We start from the raw sequence: 6,925 nt of genomic DNA on the forward strand, positions 1-6,925 counted from the left end.
CTACATCATTCTGTCCAATCAGGGACTGCAAAGTCAATGTGGTAACATCACCACACTAGATTTGCCTCCATGAGTCTGTTGCCTTCAGTTTAGAATGATGGCAATGCTTCCAGCCTTCACTCTGAATTGTTTTTATTATGACACCATGTAGCCAATCAGATTTCATTATGAGATTGTGTCACAAAACCACTTAAGAGTGAGCATTACCCCCATTCTGCTTTAGGGATGGGGCTACAGTGCAGCTCCCTTAAGGTGAACACTTCATCCCTGAATGCAGCCCTCTAAAATAATCGACAGGAGATTCAGTTTACAAAGGCAAGCATGGACTTGGTAAACCCTTCACTAATTTTAGCTCAGTCTTTAAAAAAACCAACAACATCTCTTTAGCTGTAATGCTTATTACATGAAAGACTATTTTTTATACTCATGTTAAGCTTTTTTGAGAAAGCACTTCTTTGCTGTTTCTTCAGCATGCTGTGCTATGGATTCTTAATGGTAATATGCACCACTCAATGGATTCTTCCTTATAATTCATGTTTGCTATTTTGTGTGTACCTGATAACTCTGTAGCTGAAGTTGTCTTGGGAGAGCCCTGAGTGGAGAGCTATTTCTGGTAGGGAGCAGGAAGCAAGCTCCCTACAGCTGGTCCTTCATTGGCTGAAGGTGTTGGGTTTTTTTTGCCACAGTCTTCTTATTGGGAGGCAGAAGTTGTACCCTCTTAATGGTCTTTGGTTCCCTGGCAGACCACAGAGATCAGAGCTAAACACAGAGGAGCAGGGGCAGGGAAATTTAGCAACCTTAATGACATTGGCAATATGGAGTCAATTAGCCCTGACTCTAGGTTGGCAAATGCCAGGAGTGGTATTTTTTCAAGCTTGAAGGCCAAATTCCCTTCTGGACAACTGCTTGAGGACAGTGGTGGGCAGAGGCAGAAGGTTTTTTTTTAAAGACTTTGTATAGTAGGTTCATGTATAAACACAACTCTCTATCCTCGACCCAGACCAGTAAGAGGCATTATCAGGACAAGTTCAAGCCAGGTAAATGCTCTAGGGGTGTGAAGCAGGAACACTGAGGTGTGGCCTGGAAAGAGCTCTGAGAGCCAGATAGGGAAGCATTTAGATCTGGGCTTGAGGTTCCCCACCCCTGGCATAAGAAATGGGAAATATCACAGTTTTGCTTTTCCATATTCCATTCCTTGGCCTCACTTCCACCTATGGGGAAGAGCCTGGAATATTTGCCCACGACATCCCTGTTGAATTTATTTACCTAAACGAAGATTCCCTGGAACTCTTTGTGTGTCCGATTGCTCCTTAATGGGGAATGATAGTTTGAAAAGCTGGAAGCAAGAAGAGCAGGGCGGGGAAGGGGAATGTCTTAATGCTGATGATACAACGTCAAATAAAACAGAAAAGAACAGAGGCAGTAAGGACTGCAGATGGTTAACATTTTTATTTGCCTTCCCTCACTCCCCCTGGAAGTATTGTTTTTATTCTGCTGTTAAATCTTCCCAGACTTTAGTTCCTGTTTGATCTGAAGAAGAAAAAGTTGCCACCATCACCGCTTTGGTGAGAGTGGGAGCTGCAGAGACATGGGTAGGATTAAGTAGCAAAGTGTCCTGTTCCTGTGTAGGGTCATTAATCCATGAAGAGAGAGAGAGAATTTGCAAGACATTTGGAAGGTTTTGTGTTTGCCAGCACTTTTATTTGAAATATGTCTCTTTTATTTTGTAAATGATGTTCCCACCCAGAGGCCTGACACTGTCAAGTTTGAGAGATTTGGCTTGGCATGAATCGTGTGGCCAGATCATACGGTTTCAGTTGCTCTGAAAGAACCCAAAAATGCCATTTAGGAATATTAATCGTCTAAGCTGCTCCCAAAGGATTGTGTTGCATAAATAGACACAGGCTGTGATCTGGGCTACAAAGCTTCGGCAGAGAGACCGTTCCTTCCACCCCCTTCCTACTTCACAGCACCATTAGTTTGTGCTATAGGGTGCTTCAGAGGTACTGCTCCTGCTTTTCTCTCACTAAAAATAGAAGAATCATAGAACTCTAGAGTTTGAAGGGACCTTGAGGATCATCTCTAGTCCAGCCCTCTGCAATGCAGGAATTTGCAGCTGCCCTGTACATGGATAGAACTTTCAACCTTGGCATTATCAACACAACACTCTAACCAAATGCATACTTAAATTAGTATGAAAGAATCTCTGTCCCCCCCCCCCATATTAGCCTTTAGTTTACCAGACTCTGGAGTTCTGATCCTGAACCATTGCAGTACGGTGGCTTCACCCCTTTACTGCTTTGATGCTCCTGCAACATCACAACAGCATCAAACATTGTATCATGTTGCTCTAATTCCTTATGCATAGTAAAGTTAATACAGTGACACCTTGGGTTACATACGCTTCAGGTTACATACGCTTCAGGTTACAGACTCTGCTAACCCAGAAATAGTGCTTCAGGTTAAGAACTTTGCTTCAGCATAAGAACAGAAATCGTGCAGCGGCGGTGCACCGGCAGCAGGAGGCCCCATTAGCTAAAGTGGTGCTTCAGATTAAGATCAGTTTCAGGTTAAGTACGGACCTCCGGAACGAGTTAAATACTTAACCCGAGGTACCACTGTATGAGTAGAGCCACTACTCAAGGTTTTGTCAGTGTCTCCTCCAGGTTATCTGTGGCCAGATTGTGTTTCTATTAGCCAAAGCACAGGTTAGTCTCTGTTCTTCAAATAAATGGCTTATTGTGTGATACATGGTGTTGCATCCAATAACAATGCCTGGAAATGTCTGGGTGGGATAGATGTTCAGGTGTACATAGCTTGCGCTATGCAGGGATTCCTCCCCACTCTCAGGACAGAGATGCTTGTGAAACTGCATGGTAGTGGAGGAAGTGGTTACATCCTCTGTTGCTTATGGTTTGTCTCGCTTGCTTAAGCCACCTGGAGCTAATTCCTTGAACTAATTCTTTCACGAGCTCCGGTGCTTTCCCCTTATGCTGCACAGTGACAATCTGAATTGAATATTGAGGCAGGGCTATTGGGTGGACGGTCCTGTCGCAAAGCAAACACATGAGGCAGGTGAGCTTTTTGATGGACACAGACTCAATAGTTGTGAAGAGGAGGGAATTTTGTAGGTTTCTTTGATAGCTTATTTATTACACATAAATAAGGAGGTATTGCAGGTTTGGTTCCAGATCCCTGCAATAAAGCGAATATCGGAATAAAGCAAGTCACACTTTTTTCTTCTTCTTCTAGTGCATACAAAAGTTATGTTTACAACATATTGTGGTCAATTAAGTGCACAATAGCATAGTGGTTTTTTTTAAAAAAAAAAAACAATGTGCATGCCTTAATTAAAAAAGACAAACACTTTATCACTTATAAAATGCTAACCATCTTTGGAGCCTTCAGCAAGACATAATTTTTTTGCTGATGAAGGGTCTTCCCTCAATGTTGATGACCACAGACTGATTGGGGGGGGGGTAGTAGCTGATGGCTGGGGGGACTGTGGCAATTTCTTAAAATAAGACACCTTCAAAGTTTACCACAGTCCTCCTCCAGTCTTCCAACTGCCCCATTTTTAGCAGGACATCCCCAAATTTACAGAAGCATCCCAGCTTCTTTTTGGATCTAGGAATGTCTTGTTTCCCCCCTCCAGTGCTGCCGCCGCCACCAAGCTTAGGGAAGATGATGAGCAGGGAAGAGTCCCATGTCTCTCCCCCAATGCTGCCATCCTTCCTTGAGCAGCTTGTAGTGACTGTTGTTGAGTGGGTGTCTGTATATCCCACCTCCCCTCCAAGCAGCTCCAGGCAGCACACAAGACCCCCCTCTCATTTTATCCTCAAAATAATCCTGTGAGGTAGGCACAGCTGTGAGAGAGAGTGACAAGCCCAAGGCCACCAGCGAGTGAGCTTCATGTGCACAGTGTTATGGTGTGAATTCTCACTCATTAGTAGACCCTGCCATATTCAGTAGGGCTTGGCAGTGCCGTTGCTGTTTTTCAAGCCCCTGAACAGCAAGTCAAATCCTTTCTGCTTCACAAAGGGCAAAGCAAAGGCACGATCCCATTTGTTCTTTTCCTTTGGCTCACCCTAACAGCACAGAAGAGAACGCTAGTGGGCAGTCACCTTGCAGCTGGTCAGAGGAGGCAAGGCAGTGAGTCCTTGTCTGCTTTCTCCTGGGACCAGTAGCCGCTTGGCCCCTTCCTAATCAAAGCCCATCAGTGGACAGCACACTCCCACATCTCGCAGGAGGAGAGAGAAAAAGAGAGAAACATAAGAACCTTAAGTACAGAAGGATCAGTGGTGTGCAGTGAAAATTTTCATGGGGGAACAGTTAGGGCCAGAGGTGCCAGCTTGCAAGGAAAATGGGGAGGGGAGGCACTAAATGCTTGAGCATCACACCAGGCATGGCCTCCCTAAGCCAGGCAAAAGCTTCCCAGGCTTTGGGAAAGAGACGTTAGGCCTCTGACAGGATGCTGCAGCTCCCCTGCCTCCTTCCCAAACAGAGCCGTCTTTCCCATACGGTTTAGTGGTTCATTGCTTCAGGGCGCCAGCCTCTCAGGGGCGCCCCAGCCAGTGGGGGAGCTGTGCAACTTTGCCGGCAGCCTCCCCTTTCCCTGCACGCCCGCCAGCTGCGTCCCACAAACCATATGGCTGGTGGGCGTGCAGCTTGCCTCCCAAGCCTCCGTGGGAGGAGAGTGATTCCCACAGAGGCTTAGGATGGAAGCTGTGGCCCGCCAACTGTATGGCTGACGGGTGTGCAGCTTCCTTCCCAAGCCTTTGTGGTAATTTGGGGGTGCTGAGCGGATATTTGCACCCTGGCACCACATCTGCTAAAGATGGCCCGGTTCCCAAAGTCAGATAGGCTTAGGGAAGGTGGCAGGAGGGCACTGGGACCCCATCAGAGCACTGTGCCTCCCTCCCTAAGCAGGTAGAAGCTTCCTGGGTTTTGGGATGGTGGAGCCAGGCTTTAATACTGGGAACATTTAGGGGACTAGGTTAGTGCCTTTAGTCCACTGACAGCATATAAGGCAATGGCCCATTTGGTCCAGCGTTCTGTTCTCAGTGGCTGACCATATGCCTGTGGGAAGCCCAAAAGCAGTTCCTGATTGCAGCATCACTCTCTCCAACAAATTCTTGGGTCAAGCATCTTGGATTTTTTGCCTTTGAGAAAAAAAGAGGGGCATTTGTTTATGTATTGTATGTGCATGTGCCCATTAGATCACATAGCCCATAAACTTAAGGTATATTACAGGTTGAACAATCTTCACATCCCAAGTTAGTTAAAAGGCACATTTGGACACAGAAATCATTTGGTGCTCAAATCAAGGTACCCTCAGGACAGCCAAAGTAAAAATGGATTGAGGTATATTGTTCTGTACAGGGTTTATTTTTAAAAATGGGAAATTTGGAAAAATGCCTCGTTTCAATTTATATTCCCTTTGTGATCCATCAAGGAGGATTCATCCCTTATTCAAATGACTAGTCAATATGTTAGTCGGATCAAATGCCATTAATAAGATACTAAAAATGCTTCTGAGGAACAAGGGGATTTCTTTAACAAGTCATAAAGTGCTTTTTAATCCATTTCTGACTTGTTAAATTCCCACAGATTGTTCTATCATGATGCAGTTTCAATGACAGTCGGTGTGAGGGGAGGAAAAAAGAGAAGGGGTTGAGTTTAAAACAAGGACAGCCTGCAGATAACATCTTTTCTCTCCCAGACTCCCAAACCCTTTGGTCAAACCATTTCAGGTGGAGTGGTTTTATTGACCTGGCCCCAGTGCAAGCAAAATACGTTCCCTTTAAAGTTCCGCAGGGCCGCATATGGGATGTGTTGTGCAACAGTGTGTCTGGTTAACAACTGTGCTGATCTTCCCAAGCCAGGATAGCGGAAGTCCCAGGGATATTCACAGGAATTGCTTGCACTCTGTCCTCCAAATTTGGCTTGTAACAGTGTCAAGGACTGGAACTCAGCTCTCCCAGAGAATACAGAAGAGGCAATCCCTATTGGCATCTGAGGCTGAAAAGGCCAGCTGCTCTTCTGACAGAGGAAGAAATCAGGAGCACCACTTGAAGAACAGAGAGTGGGCACTCCTCCCTCCATTCCTGTCAATTATGATTATGATGGCTGTGATAGCAAAGTGCAACCTCCATAGTTAGGTGCAGTATACCTCTAAATGATAGCTGCTAGGCACAAACCAAAGGAAATGGCTGAGGCCTTCATGCCCTGCATTCAGGGCTTGCTGGATGCTCCTGGCTGACCACTTTTGGCCACAAGATGCCAGACTAGATGAACCTTTATGTGCTCTTCTTACGTTCTTTGTTTTAGACCACAAGAGATTATTCCTCAGGGCACTTACATCTCTCCAGTTATTATAAGACTAACCCCTGCCCCACAAAACATACACACAATTTGTTTTGCTTTTTTTGTGAACAACAGGCTTTGAACCTCTCTGGGAATCTTCTCCACTATTGAAATATTTTCCTCCATCCCACCCACTGCCTCAAAACCTGATTTTATTTCGCTGGAAGAAAATGAGAAGTAGAATGCAGATGGGATGGTGAAGATTCATACCCTCTTGGTCTTCAAAGTTTGTGCCTGTAGATTGCTTAGCTAAACTTCCAGCATTTACAAGAATGTTTAAACTAGAAGTTTCTCAGTATTGTTTCTCTGAATTCCTTCAACTGTATTTTTTAAAAAGTGCGGTGGGTCACTGACTTGAGATTGAGGATCAACTGGAAGTGTAGTCATACTCCCTGTGCGTGAAAGTTTGGCCTGGGCATTGTGTAGAATTCCTTTTGACATTTTTTGTCGGAGTCCTATAAAGTTGTCTTTGGAACTGGGACAACAGCGGCACAGGTAAACTTCCTCCATTTAAAAAAAGAAAAGAAAAGAAAGGGGGATCTGGGATTTAGTTCATGGG

The 6,925-nt window shown here is 45.1% G+C and overlaps 1 long non-coding RNA gene across 1 annotated transcript; it reads left to right on the forward strand.

Moving 5' to 3' along the window:
- Nucleotides 1-233: 233 nt before the first annotated feature.
- On the forward strand, nucleotides 234-6,664 carry LOC307226529. Its single transcript, XR_013843481.1, has 2 exons — nucleotides 234-330; nucleotides 6,442-6,664. It is a non-coding gene; the product is annotated as an uncharacterized lncRNA (long non-coding RNA).
- The last annotated feature ends 261 nt before the right edge of the window (nucleotides 6,665-6,925 follow it).

Source organism: Podarcis cretensis, assembly GCF_951804945.1.
Source record: "Podarcis cretensis genome assembly, chromosome: 1".
NCBI lineage: Eukaryota > Metazoa > Chordata > Lepidosauria > Squamata > Lacertidae > Podarcis > Podarcis cretensis.